Source organism: Triturus cristatus, chromosome 2_1 (assembly GCF_964204655.1).
Source record: "Triturus cristatus chromosome 2_1, aTriCri1.1, whole genome shotgun sequence".
Taxonomy (NCBI): domain Eukaryota; kingdom Metazoa; phylum Chordata; class Amphibia; order Caudata; family Salamandridae; genus Triturus; species Triturus cristatus.
The window spans coordinates 404,004,593-404,024,744 of record NC_140581.1 but is presented as its reverse complement, the minus strand read 5'-3'; positions in this window follow the sequence as shown (position 1 = coordinate 404,024,744).

Genomic DNA, 20,152 nt, shown 5'->3' with positions numbered 1-20,152 from the left:
AAGTCCTGAAAGCCATTTAAGAACCGTGAGTTAAAGCGGTCCCAGACTCCACAGGTCGGGGTGCGCCTTAGCGTGCGTACACCGCCGTGGTAGTCCCTCTAGGTCCTGACGAATGCTTCGTTCAACACTTTTAGAAGCAGAAACATGTTGACCTCTTTCACATAATCCAGGATGCAACTGGTCTATTAAAACCAGGTTCTACGCATCTGACACATCTTTTAACTGTGTCCAGTTTTCCACCATTAAAATCATTTCTGGATAAAATTGCGACACCTTTTTAACTTCACATTACACACTGTCCACAATTTGCACTGCCTTCTCAAAAAATCCAGCTCCGCTGTAGTTCAGGCGTCGCAGCTCATGGGAACCCAATGATGAAGCATGTCACCAACCAGGTTGGTGAGTGAGGGTTCTTTTATAACACAGTGAGCACTTTTTTATGCTAGTTCATTCTGAATTCAGGATTCACTCTTCTGTTGTTTGATCAACATATACGGAGTGACAGTAAGGTGAAGATGGAAAATACTTGTAGATTGGAGAAACCCAATTGTGAAGTAAATCTAAATGGGGTTAGTGTTCGAGGTAGTTTATTCACTCTTGTGGCAATGGACATGTAGGTGGAATTCAATGGAAGAAAGGAAGAGCTACAAGTGTCTGATGTGAAAGCTGTAGGATACAGTGGCAAGAAGACAGAGATTGTAAGTATGAAATGGGGGAATATTGAGTTTAAGAATAATGTAGAGAGTAAAATACAAGAATTCCGTCACGTTTTTTCCGAGAAATTGGGACTGTTGAAAGGTTTTACCCAAAATTATTTTGAAAGAAAGAGCAGTGCCGGTTGTGCAAAGGGTAATATGTATACCACACTTCATGAGAGAGCTGTTACAAAAACAATTGGATAAGTTGCTTGCAGAAGCAATTATAGTACCGATTGAGTCTTCAGAATGGCTATTTCCAGTGGTGGTGGTTCCCAAGGATGGTGGAAAGCTCCATCTGTGCATAGACTTAAGATAATTAAATCTCAATATATGGATAGACAGACAACCATTACCCAATACATCTGAAACGCTAACCATGATGGGGGGTGGAAAATGGTTCAGTGTCCTTGATATGTCATCAGCGTACCATCAAGTGAATTTACATGAACAATGGAGACCGCTGACTTCATTTATCACTCCTCTGGGGCTTTTCGTTATCGAAGGATGGTGTTTGGACTTGCTTTGGCTTCAGCTGTTTTTCAGAGGATGATGCAAAGTATTTTTCATGGTATGCAATAAGTCCTATGCTTTTAGGATGATATATTGGTGGTTCTGAGGGAGAGCATGATGAGCGGTTAAACGAAGTATTATCAAGAATAGAAAAGCATGGATTGACCATAAAGAAAGAGAAATGTCAGCTAAAGAAAAAGAAGTAGATTAGTTAGGACATGAGCTTTCCGCTACAGTTATTAAGCCTAAGAAGAGTATTGTAAAGGCTATATCTGAAGTACCCCGGCCTCAAAATAAGGAGATGTTGAAGTCTTTTTTCGGTCTTGTGGAGTACTGCTGTAAATATATAGGTAATTTTACTGAAAAAGTTGAACCCATGAGGATGTTATTGAAAAATACAGCTGTGTTCGAATGGAGAGAATAGTGTGAACGTGCTTTTACTGATGTAAAAGCATCTATCTGAAAATCACCAGCGATGTATGATTTCAATGTAAATAACAAAACAATAGTGACCACTGATGCAAGTAATGTTGGATTGGGGGCTGTGTTGTCTCAGAGGGTGGATGGACAAGAAAGAAGGATAGGGTTTGCCTCCGGGAGACTGCAAGGGGCGGAAAGGTCCTATTCCACTATTGAAAAGGAGGCATTGGCAAGCTGTTGGGGGATAAATCACTTCAAATATTATTTGTGGGATTAACCCTTTGCAGTCTGGATGGATCACAAGCCTTTATTACATATATTCAAATGTGGTAAGGGACTTGAAGGTGGTGTGACACCAAGAATAACTAGGTGGTTGTTATAGGTAATGGATTTTAACTTTGTTGTGTAATATGTTAAGGGAAAGAAAAATGTTGTTGCAGATTGATTGTTCCAAATGCCTGTTGAGGATGGTTGGTGTGGTAGTGAAGGAGAAGAGCAAGATAAAATAGATGTTTGTGAATTAACCAGATTTGCATTGACTGGGGATGACTGGCGTAGGTCTGTGGTGGAAGATGATGGATATGGGAATTTGAAAGATCTGATTACTGGACATTGGAATCAAGAAGGTCGTGATAGTGAAGCGCTGAGACCATATGGTGTGGTCAAGGATGAATTAAGTGTTTGTGGGTTCAAGGTGCAGCGGGGTGGCCGTGTGGTTCCCCCAAGGAGTTTAAGAGTTAAGTTAATTGATATGGGACATGAAGTACATCTGGGTAGAAGTGTAACTAAGAGAAGGTTGAAACAGTTTTTCTGGTGGCCAGGAATGGATAGAGAGGTAGAGGACAAAGTGAGGGATTGCACGGCATGTGCCAATAGCGATACGAGTAAAGTGGTGAGAGAACCACCTTTGTGTTGTAGGGAATTGCCTGAGAAACCATGGGAACATTTGTGTTAGACCTGGTACCATTGGCGTGAGTCTCCCTTCCATTTTTCACTATTGTCTCCTCTGTTTTTAATATGTTTTTGCTGGTTTACACACTTTGGGCACTGTGCCACTGCTATTCAGTGCTACAGTGTAAGTGCTCCCTATTGTAAATTGTTATAATGGATTAGTGACTCCATGATTGGCTTATTTGATTTACTTGTCAGACTCTAGTACAGTGCACCATGTCTGCCCAGGGCCTGTAGATCAAATGCTGGTAGTGGGCTTGCAGCACTGATTGTGCCACCCACAGAAACAGCTTGCTAAGTGTGTTTCAGGCCTTCCATTGCAGGGCCTGTGTGCAGTCTAGTTCTGCCATGTCAACTTGGTGAGTGCACCCACTTCCCAGTCCCTAAACCCTCCCTTTTCTACATGTTAGCCACCCCTAAGGTAGGCCCTGGGGCAGGGTGCATTGTAAGTAAGAGGAAGGGCATGCACTAATGTGTGTGGCATGTCCTGATAGTGAATTATAGCCAATTTCATTTTTCACTATTGCAAGGCTACCTGTCCCCATAGGCCAGAATGCGCAGTTGATTCTAACATCTTATAATCCTAACTGACCCAGGGAACATGGTAGAAAAACGAATTTAGTATGCCTGAACTCAGAATGACAAAATACATCTTTCAGTGAAGTTGGTTTTAACATTCTATGGTTGAAAATACCACTTTTAGAAAGGGGGTATTTTCTTGCTTAACCATCCAGCCTGCCTCTGCCAGGCTGTGTATTGCATGTCTGGTTTGTGGGTGACAGGAGGACTTGGGCTCCAGCAGTCGGATGAGTCAGGGATGGGCTGAATAGGACCTTGATTGCATAGAGAGTGGGGGATGGAGATTTTCTTTCACTTCCCTGACCCTTATAGAATAGAGAGTAGGGGAGGAGATTTCCTTTCAGCTACCCGGGCCAGGTCTGCTTTCAACAATGCTGTCTCCACCTCCTGCCAGGAAGCTGCACAGAACTGGTTTTGGACTTGGTACAGACACTCTCTTCCTTCATAGACAAAGGATTTGTGTGTATAAAAAGATCACTTCTGTGAGTCAAGACAAACCTTTGCTAAGGAGAGGAACCATAAAAAGCTGAAGGAGTTGACTGCCCCTGTGCCAGTGTGCTATTTTCTGGGGTTGGTCTGCAGTGGTTGCTTATTTGCCAAAGGAGAAGGAACTTTTATTGAACTTTCATCATCATGAAGAAGAATCTCCAAGGGCTTGAACTGTGCTTGCCTCCTGCTGAAGTCTCAGGGATACAAGACTTTACCCCCAGCTCCCGCCTGAATTTCCTTGCTGGGAATTCTGTCTGCATAAGCCTGAGTATTGTTGGGAGCTGGAAGCCGGACTCAACGATAAGAAGCATGTTGAATCCGCAGCTGTTGCCATCACATCATCAGAGAAGCGTGTCGCCACTGCAAGGGTCGCTGTTGCATCACCAGAGAAACGTGTCTCCGTCGCATCACCGGAGAAGCGTGTCGCCACCACAAGGGTCGCCGTCGCATCACCAGAGAAGCATGTTGCAGGGCCTGTCACAGCTCAGAAGTTCCAGTCACCGCACAGCCGTCGGGGTTGCACGCATCGCCTTCACATCGTCGTATCGCATCAAAGACGCCATCTTGTCACATCGTACCGGATCTTTGCATCGAATCGAGGCACCATCTTGTCACTTCGCAACTGGAACGCAACACGAGATTGACTCATCATCTCCTCTCCAGTAAGGAACAGACGCATCACCTGCTTTGCGCATGCACTGAGGAACAGACGCATCGCCTCCCCCGAAGCAAGGAACTGACGCATCATTCTCCCTGCAAACCTTTTGTTTATCTTGCGTGACGCATTCAAAGGTACTTAGTGAGAAACGTGTCGCATTTACCATCATCTTTGAACTAAGGTATTTCTACCATCAAAAAGTCATTTTTCCTAATACTGTATTGTGGATTTTTGTCGTTTGGGTTGTGTGTTAAGTCTATATAAAGAATACATATTTTTATAAAACCTGTGTGGTGTCCATCTGTAGTATTTTCACTGTATTACTCTATGTGTTCACAAATGCTTTACACACTGCCATTGCCAACTAGAGACCCCCAGTTCTAACAATTTGCTAATGGATTTTATTCGTCCAGTGGAAAAGCATTGTAGATTACCACAGTAAATGGTTTGTTGTAAAGACCATGGAGTACATAACGACAGAGAATGTGGTGAAAGCCTTACAGGATATTTTTATGGAGGAAGGTATTCCTAGGGCGATTACTACTGACAATGGGGTACAGTTTATTTCACCTGAGATGGTGAGGTTTTAGAATAATCTGGGAATCAAGCATGAAAAGGTAGCATTGTTCAGACCTCAGGCGAATGGATTGGTTGAGAGGGCGAATCGTACCATAATGGAAAATATTCAACTTTGGATTGTCTTAGGGAGATAAGTTGAATAAAATGATGTGGGCTCACAAAGTGACTCCACATTCTATTACAGGAGTATAACCCTTCATTACACTTAAAGAAAGGGGGCCTGCCACTAAAGAATCGCCGATGTGGTTGCAGTACAAGAGACAGGTCTGGGTTGATCGGGAAGCCATAAAATATAGACTGAGGGAAAAGCAGAGCATGTGCAAACAAGTGTATGATCACAAAAAAGGAGTGAAAGCCACTCACTGGAGATGTGGAGATTGGGTGGTAACAAGGAATGGAGGTATAGTAAAAAAAAGAGGCGAGTAAGTAGTCTGAACCTAGGAGAGTGGTTGGGGTAAAATGTGGTTGTGTTGGAAGATGGTAAGGAATGGAGTTTTTTGGCAACCTAAGCAAAGTGGTTAGTCCTGACCACTTTGATCCCTTTTATGATGATCACTGATAAGCTGGAATACATAAATAAGAGTTAAAAGAATTTCTCTCTCACATTGATGTATGCTCATAATGATATATGGCTACATATGGGTTTGTATGCGTCTATTCTACTATGTGGGTTGCTATGTATCTATTCTACTTTATATCCTTACCACATAAGTTGAATTGCTGATTTAGTTATATATTTATTCTCTCTGTATATTTTATCATGTGTTCATTTGTACTTTTGGTTTTGTTCCTTTTTTAAGGGGGGAGAAATGTAGGAAACATTCCTATTGGTGATGTAACATGGAATGTTGTGGGGGAAAGCTCTGGAGCTGGGCAGTTAGTGGAAGCTGTAGCAGCTGGAGGTCACTGTATTTAGAGACAAAAAAGAAGATTGAATTTATGCTTCTGTAAATTACCATGGAAAAGAAAGGAAAGGAAAAGAAAGGAAAGGGAGGAAAAAAGAAAAGGAAAGGAAAGGAAAGGTAAATCTGCCCCGAAGGTATGGGACCAGAGTATCATTGTGAGTCTATCGTATCACATACATAGAATAGCCTAATAAAGATTGTTAACATAAATATTGTCACTTTGGAGGTAAGAAATCATCTAAACCCAATGGGGCAATATTTTTGTGAATGATATTCAGGACACAATATTTATGTCAGTCAATATTTCTGTAGGTGATATCTTGACATACAACCCACTCAAAATGGAGCAGGCAGAAGAATCTTGCTTTGGTGCAGCATCTGAATCTCAGAGAAAGATAAATTGGGCTTCGTGGTTAACGGTCTGGTACACATGTCATCATGGAAATGACCAGAGCCATTAATGCTGTTTCACATTTGAAAGGCTAATGTGCTGGCGTATTTCCTGTAGATGGATTTACTTGCAATAATGTCAGAACTGTGATTTTTAAGTTGGACGGAGTAGTAATAAAAAATAAGACAATGAGTAGTGCCTTGTTTAAAGCTCTTTCTTTGGGTCATTCTTGATCATATGTCTTTGATTACTTGCTTATGGGGTGCCACAGTTCCTTAATATGTGCAGTATTATGCGGCACCTGGTCAACTCCATCAACTTGATTTTGGAATACTAAGATAATAATCACATTTTCTCCTCAATCAGCACAGCAGAGTCCAAACCCCCACACCTGCCCCATAACCTAGCTATCTGTCTCCTCTCCTCGACCCTCCAATATGATAGCAGTACATTTGTCCAGAAGATTTGGCTTTCCTTGACACATACCAAATGTTTTGGAGTTCTAAACCGTCCACCTGGAAAATCTACTATTGTATGTTGCTCTATTGTGATAAGTTCTTTGAAGATATTTTAATTGTGCCAAATGCAATAGGGGGCTGATGTCAGCCTCAATGTCCTAGTAGTGGTTCTCTTTGCATACATTTCACATTCTCATGATACATGACAAGGTTAGAGAAGATGCAGAGATGAGTAGGATAGGAGTTTAATTAAGGGGATGAACCTATGAGAGGTAGTGTCCTGGTGAAATTAATCTATAATGAATAGACAACGAATGTATGACGTTACAACACATACATTTACAACGCATGCCTTTACAATGCAGTTTTTACAGAGCAACATCCTTTACAACGCATTCTTTTACATCGCATGCCATTACATCGCATTTTCAGAAATTATCTTTACAACGCATTCCATTACATTGCATTACACCTTTACAACGCATACCATTACAATGCATACCATTACATTACATTTAAGGTAAGTGTTGGATAGTATAGGGGTAATATTTACTATTCTAACTCCAGTGAGTGCAACAGTAGGGTAAGTGTTGGATAGTGTAGGGGTAAAAATTACTATTCTAACTCCAGTGATAGTGTAAGGGTACTATGCGTTGTAATGGTATGCATTGTAATTACTTGCGATGTAATGCCTGCGTTGTTGTGACATGCGTTGTAATGACATTCATTGTAGGGACATGCGATGTAATGGCTGCGTTGTAATGACATGCGATGTAAAGGATGTTGCGATGTAATGACTGCATTGTAAAGGTTGTTTCCCATAGACAACACCTTAAGTCTGTGTCAAAATGTCCTTTATTCTTTTGAACTTTATGAACTCTGTTATTTTTTTCTTGATAGATGAGTTGAACTCAGTTTATCTATACTTTTATTCATCCAATTAAAAAACCTTTTTCCTTTCTCCTCTCATTTTTCTGACCTTCTTTTTGTTGGCTTTAGAAGTCTGAACTCTTTGCCACTGCTGAACAGGGATAATATGCATGTGCTCTCTCCTCTAAACATGGTATAAATAGTTTACAAATCGTTGTCATATTTATTTCACTTGTAAGTCCCTTGTAAAGTGGTATCCCATATACAAAGGCTGTGTAAATTAAATACTACTAGTGGGCCAAAGCACTGATTGTGTTACCCCCACAATTAGCCTTTCAGAACTAACTGAGGCCTGCTACTGCAAGCCTGTGTGTTTAGTTTTACCACCACTTCGACTTAGCATTTAAAACCCTTTGCCATGCCCTAAACTCCCCTTTTATTACACATACGTCACCCCTAAGGTAGGCCCTAGGTTGCTCATTGGCAGGGTGCTGTGTAAATAAAAGGCATGTCTTGGTAGTGAAAAGTATCTAAATTCATGTGTCACTACTGTAAGGCCTACTCCTCTCATATATTGACATTGGGAATTCCTTAAATACACTTTTAAGCTGTAATTCCCAATCAGAAAAGAGAGGCTGTGTCATGCTTTATATTTGTGGAAGGGTCACGATAAGTCTTCTTTACTGATAAAGTTGGATTTAACATTACTGTTTTAGAAATGCCACTTTAAAAAAAATGGACATTTATCTGCTCTTGCAAATCTGTGTGCATGCAGCCTGTCTCCAATATACGTCTGAGGCGGATGAGAGCTATACGTAGGGCATTCCCTCCAGACAGCCACAAACACAGGAAGGTCAGGTGTGTCTGAGTTCTCATCTGCATACTGATGGCTGTTCCTGGGTAGTAAGGGAGGGAGAGGCTGTCACTTACACCTGAATAAGCTGTGCCGTCTTCCCACACAAAGAGATGATTACCCGAAACTGATAGTCTGGAGCCGAGGCTGGGAATAAAGGACCTTTGTGCACTTCAAAAACCCTTCATTGAAGTCACCCCCACTTCAAAGGCACAAGTGGGAATAAGTACTAGGCCTCAAACCCTCCAAAACAAACACTACTAGACCTGTGAAAATCTTTGAATGGAGGAAGGACTGCTTTGCTACTACAAGGACTTCCACTCTGCTGTACTGCTCCCCTGGAATAAATGCTTTTCTGCCCTGCTTTGCCGCCCTGCTACCGACTACCATCTGCCCTGCTGCATAAAGAACTGGAACCATCTCACTTGAACCCAGAGTGTCTTCAATGGCATGTTATCTTGCCCTCTGTTCTTAATTCTCAGGGACATCAACGACTTCTTACAACCCTGCAACAGTACCTGGATTCTGCCAGCTGTGAGTCCCCAACCTGCCAAGTGGTAGCAACCCAGTTCTGAGCACTTTGAAAAGTGAGTTTTATGTTCTGACCCAGCCAAATCGATGCATCATCTCCATATACCCAGATTGAAAACTCTCTGACACATTTTCAGCTTGAGGACATTGCTTCAAAAACCGCACAGCTCGATGACAATGGACTGCGTGGCTAGACGATGAAGCATTGCCTGCATCGCAAAGGGCTTGGCAGACGAAGCTTCACCGACTTCATGGATGGGAACTGATGCAACGCCTACATCCAAGGGATTGACGAATAAGCAGCACCTCCTCTGCTCCTTGCATCAGGTCTTCGACATTGAAGTAGCCTCCATCCAATGTACTTTTTCAGCATGCCGAGGATGGTCCCTGTACCCGACCAGTGCGCCATCGTGGTCGGCCTGAATTTTGGATCTGCCCATGTCAAGTGCTTTCAGATATCCCAGGTTTGCGCTTTAAGTCTTTAAGCACTATATTTTTAACTCTTCTTTACAAATTACTAACTCTGATTCTACTTATTAAATGTTTGTAGCTTTGGTCTTTTTGGGGTGTTTTCAGTGTGTTACTGTGTTTGTGTGTGCTGCACAAATACATTACACATTGCATCTTTAGATAAACCTGACTGCTCTGTGCCAAGCTACCAGAGAGTGAGTACAGGTTATGTTTTAGTTTGTATCTAGCTTACCCTGACTAGAGTGGTTCTCCCAACTTGGGCATAGAGACTCTATTTCTAACCCTCTGCAGGTGTGAATTTGAGGGGTAGTGAAGAATTGCTGAATTGACTGGGAAAGTCCACAGTCATGTGGCTTACAGCACACCCACCACTTTTTCTTACCAAGAATGACCTCCAAACATCAATGTTTCTTAAAAAACAGGATTCCATCATTTTTTCTCTGACAGGAAGTTATCAAACTAATTTTAGTTATTTAATGTGTTTTATGGAGCACAAACGTGACCCAAGGGTGTCAGAGCGCTGTACATATTATAGATACACATAAGCAAAGATCTGATACATTATAGAACATCTAATGAAAACAAACATCAACTTTTAAAAACTTTCATTTAGATATGGTATGTAATAGCAGAGTTATTAATAGACAATCTCCATTCCTTATGCGTCATTGGAGTAGGTTCTCCAGGGTAGAATTCCGAAATCTGCTTTGCGTCGGATCCATTTCAGAAACCCAGGGGACAATGCTTGTGTGGCTTCAGCCCTGTATTGGTATTGCAGTAATGTTAGCAGCCAATGAGATCAGGGGACCGGCTCATCATGACTTTTAAGAGAGCAATCTGTTCATTAGGATCTTTTTCACCTCTTTTTCGAAGACGTCGGTTGATGGGTTACATTGAACCTTGGGTGGTAGGGAGCTCCAAATTCTTGGAGACCATCGGGAAAAGGAGCATGCGTGGGTTGTTTGTTTTCTGAATCTGAGTGGTTCTAGCCTGAGAGAGTGGTTACCTCCTGAGATTCAAATCTTTTCTGCCAGGTACCTTGGTTCATAATGATGTAAGGCTTTATGCATGAACCAAGCAATTCTCAGTTGAGTTCTGGCCTTGAGAGGGAGCCAGTTGAGAGACCCGAGTGAAGGTATGATGTGATCAAAGCGTCTAGTGCTGGTTGCCAGTCTAGCTGAAGTGTTGAGGGTCGCTTTGAGCGGTGCCGTTCTTGATTTGGGAAAACCTAAAAGGGTTGAAGAACCATATTCCAGTTAGTCCTGCATGAAGTTTGCGTAGAAATTCTGTTGTGCTTCGCTGAGTTCCACTAGCGGGCAGCATTTGCTAGCATGCCCACTCGATTTGCGATGGGAACGCGAAGTGTGTCCTCGCACTCCAAATCACACTTGAACGGCACAATGTGGTTCTCAAGCATGTTCCTGCATTCTAAATTGCGCATGATTGTCACAATGCTGTCCTCATGGGGGGGGCAATCTTGTTTTTCTGCTATCTGCTATGGTGCTGGGCCTAATCTTAATCTCTCTAATCCTCCTCCTTTAAAACCTATCTACCCCTCCTTTATTTTTCGTGACTTTTTAATTTTTTGTTTATTATTTTTCCTTATTTCTTCTTTTTTCTTTCTTTTCCCTACCTTTTCCTTCTTCTCTTCTACCGCACCTAGTGCCATGGCAGGGGTATAGCTTCCAATTGTGCAGCCCGGGCATCTCTACAGAGGAGGTGTCAGCTCTAGTTTTTTGTGCGCAGTACCACCTCCCCTCTAAGCTGGCAGGAGGCGGCAGGCCCGGTATTAGATACCCCCTGCGGGAGTGTCAGCAGCACTGGGGGATGGTGCACCTGTGCGTGTGACTCACCAGCCAGGTTCGGCGCACTGCCCAGCAACTGATGCACTGCAGGCAGACATTCTGGACCACGAACAGGACCTGCTCGACCTGCTAGGTGTCGAGTTTCTGGGGCTTGGTAATTATTAATTATTTGTTGTGTTTGTGTTCTACAATGCTAACATTTCGAATAGCATGCTGCTCACACTCAGAGGTACGTTATGTTTAGTTTATGCTGGTATATTTTTGTGTTATCCCGTTTCTAGTTTCTGCTAGGCTGGTACTCTGTGCTACCTAATCGTACTCTTCATTGGCGCTTGCTTTGGCTGAATAATTAAGAAGCCATTGCAGACTGTTATCCCGTCACTATAGTGAATAAGTGAGTAGTGCATTCTCTCTGTGACTTTGTTTATGTAGCTCATACAGTTCCAAGATATTTATTTCACAGCGATGTGTAGTATGCATCTATGCATTGCAAAAAAAAGGAGACTGAGTTGGCCCATCAAGGGGCAGAGAAACGGTAATAGAATAAAAGATTGTTCACTGCAATGCATTAGTTCCAAATGTCGTTTTTGTTAAGGAAATTTGGACTACGGATTTCGAAATTAGCATGAGCAACTCAACGACAGTCGATAGACTTGAGTTAGAACTAGTATTATAGGCAATGTGTTTTTGAGCAGTACAATGTGACTGTGTTTGCTTGTCATAAAAAAGTTTGTAGAGATTATTAACTGAATCACTAATCTATTTTTTTATCTTCTTACCTTCTTTCATCAGCACTCAAGGGCAGAAGAGGGACATTGCCGGGGGTCCGGGAGAAGCTGGTCAGCCGGCACCAACCACCAGCACCGCTGCCGAGGGGTCTGCTAATCCCAATAAGTCCTTTTATGATTGCTGTGAACTTCTTAGAGTATAATCTTGGGGTATTGGAATGTTTGTGCTGTCTATCATGAAGATTCAGATAGCAGTTGAGTTCACAAGAGAGTAGCAATTTATTTATTTATACATTTTATATAGCACAAACTTAACCCAATGGTGTCAGAGCGCTTTACAATAGAACCAGTTACATTACATAAGGACTTCAGAATACATGAATTACACAAAAGATGCAAACAGATAAACTCTTAATTCACATGAGAATGCTAGTAAGTACATAAGTCTACTACAGATACTAGTGGTTGGAGTTACGTATATACAAGTTGCAAATTCACGCAATGATGAATTTTAGGAAAAGTTAAAGTGATTAGGTTTGGACAAATAATCATGACATATTTACACAGCAGGATCTTCTTTACATTGCTTGGGTTCTTGCTTTCTGCCCAGCCTTCTGGGTGTTGTTGCACTCACATGTGGTGATATTGGGGCTGGAGGGATCACCGAGCATGTGATGTCCAGATGTCCTCTACGCTTGTTGATATGGTGGCTTACCGGCCGGGCCCTAGCACAATTAAGTGGGTGTCAGTAATCCTCAAAGCAGCTGCGTCATGGCAGCAGGTTGACCCTGCCCCTTTGTCTTCCTCGGGCGAGGGCCCTCCATTCGTGTGACACAACGTCCGCAGCCACACCCAAGGCTGCGTTACATAATCCGCTGCTGCCTCATTCTTGGTGGTCTCAGACCCCACAACTGCTGCAGTGGCAAAGGATGATTCCCCCGGGCTGGCCCAAGTCCACAAGTTCCCGTGATCTGGATCAGGAGAGCACCAAGAAGCAGCTTCTGCAGGGGATAAGGGAGGGCCCATCCTCCTCCACACAGCATCCCACAAGCAGGGGTCGCGGCCCATCCATCATGCCTAAGCTGAAAAGACTGGCCGCCGGTCCATCTTAATGTGGACATGTCCTGGCAGGAGGCGACCCAGTCTCCTCTCCCTTTTCTAACCTAGGCCTACTGCTTTGTTTCCCTTCACCTACTCAGTCACCTCTCAGTACTTCACTCCTTTATTTTTTCCCAAGTTCTTTCGAACCAGCCTACAACATTGAAAAATCCGTTATTGGCATGTGCTACATTTAATTCTGTAACCATGTGAAGTGAAGTGATTTCAGAATATATTTCATGGTTTCCCATAACGGATTTATTTTACACTTGCTCAGATTTTTCCCTTTTGACTTGTGTAGTGACTGAATAAGCCAAAGATGATGAATTGATGATCAGTGTAGTAGCCCCGCTATTCTACATCACAAAAGCTCTACCTTACCTGTCTAATCTCTCTGCACTACCCCCTGCAGTAGAGTAAATCATGTTTCCTTTCCTTGCTTACTGCACAGCGAATGAATATGTTGGAAATATATGGTGGTAGGTGAGGCCACAGAGTAAAATGGAAGGAAGTGCTGGATTTGATGTCAAGTTTGGCGTATGGAATACACTGTGACAAATGTTCCAAATACAATCTATGTAGCCCTTTCCTTTCTGTGTAGTGCAGTCCATCAGATTCATTTTACGCAACATCTACTTATGGCAGACAGGTTAATATATTAATATCTGCATTTCATACGTGAGGTGTGTGACGGAGTATCTTATTTAATATTCATCTGCCTCTCTAAAGACAGGGTAGAAGAGCAAGGCCATTGAAATTAAAAATAGATAATTGTCAACTGCAGCTGCCCCAGCTGCAAACATAAGCAAACTAGCCGAGGCGCTGGCTAGCAATGAGCATGGCTTCATTATTTTGGCACCACACAACTTGCACTCCATATAGTGCATAATGCCATTCTCATTAATGAGAGGTTATTTATTTTTTCAACTCAAACTGTCTGACTCTGTTTATAGTTACTTAAAAAGCCTTTAAAAGAAAACAAATAATCAAAATACAGTTTTTTAAATCCAGTGATGATATTCTGCCTTTTCAATACTTTTCTGCCACACAGTCAGTGCTTTTATATGCAAGGCATATATGCAAGGCATGTGTGGATAAAACATAAAATTGGCCTTGTGACTCTCCTAATTATAATCACATCAAATTCCAATCGTCCTGGGGGACCAGCGATGTACTGCTACTGTTCCACCTAGTAATTTAAAACAATTGTTTGCCCAAGCATTATTTGCAATATGTCTTTTTTGTTTTTCTCAATATAGCTGCTCCTGCTGGTCCAGCTGGGCAACCCACCACCAGGCAGGAGATAGCTGCCCATCTACGGCAGCAGAGGCTGGAGTGCATCCAGTTAGAAAACCATTGACTGGTGAACCATGAAGAAAAGGAGGAGGAAAGTAACTGTGGGTCCCAGTGTAGACAGTCACCCTCAGTCTCAAGCCTCCAAGCTATCCCATCGCCGGTGCCACCGCCAGCCAACTGCTGCCACCTCCTACCACACTGACAACAGGTCATTGCTGCTACGCATTCTGCAGTGGCTTAACAGCATTGAGACCTAGCTCACCACAATGGAACAGAGCCTGGGCCAGCTCCAGACTGATATCCATAATGCTCTCTTCTAGCCTTTTAAAAAAACTTTGTTTTGGTGGGAGGGAGTTGTTTGTTGGGGTTGGGTAGAGAGGGTGGGATGTAGTTGGGACTGGAGTGACCTTTTCCTTGGATATTTTGAGTTTTGGGGCTTGGGTCAGTTAGTTTGGAGAGGCAAGTGGGCATGTTGTTTGGGTGGGGAGGATGGGTTTCTTTGTAAATGAATAAAGGGGAAAACTATCTTATTCAATCTAGATTTATGCCTGATGTAGCTTGTTGTACTTTGCATTGCTGCCTTCAGCTAGTTTTATACCACCTGTCTATGTGATTGTAATGTAGAAGAGAGTGTATTGCTTAGGTATAGAGTTATACTTCTCTAACTATCTTGACCATTAGGGGGAATGCTGCCATGATGACCTACATTGACTACAAAAACCTAGATAAACAAAAGTAGCAGTTAGTTACCTACTTACTAAGTTAAATTTCATCCATACTAGTTGTCTTACCTGCATATAGATGAAGCAGTAACAAGGAAGGCATCACAAATTCACAAGTAAGGTCCCACTTCCAGTTCCACCCAGGTGAGCTCCAGCTGTGGGATTAATCTGAATGATTGATTGACTATCCATCGTAGGCCACTAAATGGAAATAGAAAGACTGAGTTAGTAGGTTATATATTTATCAAAGCTTTACAAACAATTGCCACCTCCTGAGTACTACATGATGGCACAATGAGAATGCCTGATAATGCTAAAATGCAAACAATAGCAATACTAGTAAAGTTTGGGCTAATGCGGTGCTAGTAGTATTATATGTGAATTCCTCAATTATAAAAAATTGACTCAAAGTCTGGAGTGGACATGCTTAGATCAGGCATTTACGGTAACCCAATACAAGCCCTGAATGATGATGCTGATGAATGATGTTCTTCATTCTAAATCTATAATATGGATAACTTTTCATGCATGGGTGGGTAATGGGCCAATGTGGACTATTGCTTAGGAGATCTAGCTGTAAGTTGGTGCTGCTTTCACCACATCCGCCCCACCAATAGTGTGATGCATTGATGGTGTAAACTAAGCCATACCTCAATGAATCACACTGCCTGAGGGAAGAGGGTTAGGGATTTGATGAATGGATGGGAAAGGTAATTTGAGGAAAGGTTGGGCAAAGACAAACACTACAATACAAGGACAACATTCATCTGGGCAATGGGCAGCAGCACATAATTCACCATAAATGCATTGCAAACAGTCCTTCTTCCCCCGAGACCCAAGTTATCAGATATCTAAATGTGCTGTCTTCTAGGTTGGTGCATGAACCCACCCACCCAGTTCTCTTAATATGACAGTTAAATTTGAAATAATACTCTGTTGCACAATCAGGTGATACATCTGCATTTGCCTCGGGAATGTCCACTCTTTGGTGCATGTCTGGACTAGTCTGGTAGGTAAGCAGGAGTGCTGTTGAGCTCAGCTATCTTTCGCCTGTCATTTTTGCAGGAGACTAAAAGAAGGGCTTGGATTGTAAAAGAAAAACTGTATTTTAGAGTCAAGGAGAAGGACAAAAGCAAGGTAAGTTTCATGAGGAGTGTATCAAGAAGACTCAAAGGCAGAGCAAGAAAAAACAAAAGAAGGACTCAGAGTTTAACTTTTGCCACAAGTCTAACATACACACACACACCCACACACACACACACAGAGCAGCAATTCACAAATGCACCTCTCTCTAGTACTAGGCCTCAGACTCTTGGTTTACCTTTGAACTGAAGTTGATAACTTGTTGCTTCTAGCTGTTGATAAGGTAGTCCAGCAGCTCCGCCCTGAGTTCTTCCCTGATCCTCCTCCTGACTCCGAGGAGCTCGAACCCAGATCAGTCATGACGACCTGAGCAAGATAGACATGTATTGCAATGCTTTTGAAGAACAAGTAGAGAAACAGAATTGCAGTATTTGCATAGGTTTTTGTTTGTTAACTAAAGCGACTGTTCTGGTCTCTGAAGAAACAGAAAAAAGGAGAGGACCCTTCGATTGAATCTGGCTAAGCACAATAAGGCCGATCAGCCTCAGGGAAAACAATTATCGCCCATCACTCAGGCCCCAAAGTTTGCAAATCAATAATCATTTCAAGAAATTTCCCATATTACAGTTCAACATACGCTCCCTCGCTGTTAGCCTCCACATCAATCATCACTTACAGTCACTCGATAATCTGATCACTTATTGGTGCAATGGTTACCTGTTTTAATCCAAGCACAGTGATAGGTACATTATCGCCCCTTTATTGCAAGCAGCAGCTTGGAACTTGGCATTCTTGGCAATCAAATGATTGTCTGGGCAGCCATCCTAGATGATGAAAGAAACAGAAGGATCATAGGAGTGGACCACACCAGTTAATTAATTTTCGCTAAGTGAATTTGTGAAGGCCAACCACCTCCAGGGAAACAATGATCACCAATCACTCAGGCAGCAAACATTGCAAATCAATCATCTCATGCAAGTTCCCACATTACAGTTTAACACGCTACCTCACTGTCTACTACCACATGAATCATAATTATCACTCACACAATCAGTCACTCATCATTGCAATAGTTGAAGTTACCTCTTCCAATCCAAGCACAGGTAGTTTAGGTATTAGGTATTCAATCATCTTTGATGCTTCCAACGCATTGGAATTCAGTATTGGAAGGCAGTCTTGTATATAAGAAATTATCTTCTGGGGAAGACCTTCTAGTGCTAAATGATGCAAAAAGGGATAGGCAATATGCATTCAAGGGGGGCAGGCATTGTCCCCAATGTCATGAAGGAATTGTAGAGGCTTCTTCAATGCACACTTGTCCATCTGCAATTTGGCAATATGAGTGACTAATACAAAAGGTGGGGCAGCATAAATCTGACGCAAAAATATTACTGTTCCTCTAGCTACTTTTTTGTTTTATTTGTGTGAAGGTAGAACTAAGTTCAACGAGAAAAAAAAAGTTCTATGGGGCACTGGCATACTTAGTCCGGGAAGTAGAGATCATCCTCAAACTCAGGTGGTTCATCTAGAAGTTAGTCAGCTAACACATTTGATTCACTTTTGGACCAAATACCTCCTTTTCCTCCTGTGCTGCTGTTTCAGGAATGGTGTATTTGTGTGGTATAAAATGTTGGTTCATTTTGATCATAGTCAATCTCTCCACATGTAGGCGAGAGACTGGTCCTTCTCACTGTAACAACCACACCAGCTCCACTTAATACATGTTCAGCAGAAACACTGGCAACTGGACAAGCCAGATAGTTTATTGCCAGCCTGCTAGGGTCTTGCCATTGGTGCATCTTACCATACCAATACATCAATGGATTTTGATCCACATAGACCTCTTTTGGATCATGCAGATACTCCTGGACCATCCCATAGATGGTCATTGGGGCTGCCACTTGCTCAAACAGTTTTGCTATTGCCTCTGAACTGGACACCAGCCATGCCAATTGAAACCAATACAATGCAACGGTTGGGTCCAGTCCTTCTGTTGCTGTTTTTGCCAGTGTTCTGGTTGATGGTGTTGTTGGCTGATGTGAGACAAGCCTGTCCTCTCTGTAAGTCGAAGGCAGCACCCTAGAACTGTGAGGTGGGACTTGCAGTTCCGGCCATTATTCTTCAAAGTCTCCGGCTTCCTCTGCAATCCACCTCTTTTATTTGAAATCATCCCCTGCAGAAAAATTAATGAAAGTGGGTAGAATTTTTTTGTACTGTGGATCAAGTAATGTAGCACAGATGCACTCTTTGGACTTAATAATGTAATTTTTCAGCCTCGTATTACAAGCCAATTGAAGGATTAAGGTCTCAACCAAGGCATGCTCTTCTGTGTTTTCATCCACAGCTGCTGGGGTAAACCAATCAGACACCTTCTTTACCTGGTCCTATAGGAGATGCAACAACATGATAGCTTGGCCCATCATACTGTCCTCCTTGCTACTTCTCGTGTGAAAACCTCAAAAGGGAGTAGCATCTGTGTCAGGCTTTCAACTAGGCCCATTTGCCCTCATACATGGTAATAGCTTTCCCAACTGCATCACCTCCTCTTTGAATGACATAGTCATTGATCTGCTTGTACTGCTCAAACAGAGGTTGCAACATGCAAAAGGGAGAATTCAAACATATTGGCACCTCCTGTATCAGGGCTTTAACTGGTGCTCTATTATTTCACTGAATAATCCGCAACTACTTCTGGACTTTAACCCCTTCTATGCCCATGACGAGATAGTCTCGTCATGGAGCGCGGTTGCGCTGTGCCCATGACGAGACTATCTCGTCATGGACCCCGCCCGCTAATGAAAGGCCCGGCACAGGAGGGGGAAAGGGCGGGGTGCTCAAGGGGTTAAAAGAATGGCTGACATGATTGCAGATTCTTCTGCAGGTGGCCAGTATGTTGCTGATTAAGTCTTCCTTTATGAGGAAGTCTTGTACCACCAGGTTGAATCAATGGGCCAAACACAAAACCGTGCAGTAGCCTCCTTCTGACGTGGCCTTGATTGTGTTACTACAATTGTCCATAGCAACATATCCAATTCTGAGATCTTTGGGTCAAAGCCATTCACATACCTTGCTGCTAAATTCCTGCAAGATGTTTACAGTTGTATGTGATGCATCCATGGCCAACATGGCCATTGTTGCATCACACCGAACGCTCTTAAAACTTTTTTTAGGGCCAAGACCTGAAGACATCTTTTGCTTTACCATCACAAAAGACATCCAATGTTCAGTGATGCACATGTACTCAGTTTCTTGACGAATGGTCCACATGTCTGTCTTAAGGTGGATGGTGTGAACAACACTTTGCTGCAAAGCTTGTCTTCCCATCTGCAGAACATCGTGATACAGCACTGAAACAGCAAATCTGGCAGGTCTTACTTGGCACCTTCCTTTTTGGGCAGATGACTGCCACAAAGTCTAATATTCCTATTGCTTCCACAAAAGAAAAAGGGTGGAGGTCCAGCGCTAACATTTTTGCCAGCTTTCCATTGTACAAACGTGCAGTTGTGTGATTCTGCTCATAGGGCCTCCCCTGCTTGAACATGCCCATAATAGTAGCCTGCATTTTCTCTTTTTTGGGGCACTGACACAGGCAACTTTCAAGAAGTAGGTGGTAGTTGTAGACTCAATGTGCATCATGGTGGAGCAGTCACTGTATGCTGTGGTTTCTCTATCTCACTCTAAATCATGTGCCATTATGAGTTGTAGTGGTGGGTGAATATGCTGGTGCATTGCTAGGGACAGGGCTGCTTTTGTGTGAAGATGTCACGCTCTCCTTCCTCATCATCACCTTCCACTGTAATTGGACTTGTAGCTGATTTTATCACCGGCTCTCCTCACCAACATGACTACGTTTTTTTAAGGTGCTCATCCCACTGGATTGTGCGGTGTTTTTTCATATGGGTCGTTTGGCCTCCAGTACCTTAATGTGTACCAGGCTTACCTTGATGAACACGCGTGCTGCAAATGCTGCAGATTGCAATATGCTCCACCTCTTTGCTAACTGTAAAAAAGTCCCATACATGGGAGGAGTACTTTTTTACTGTGCCAATGCCTGAAG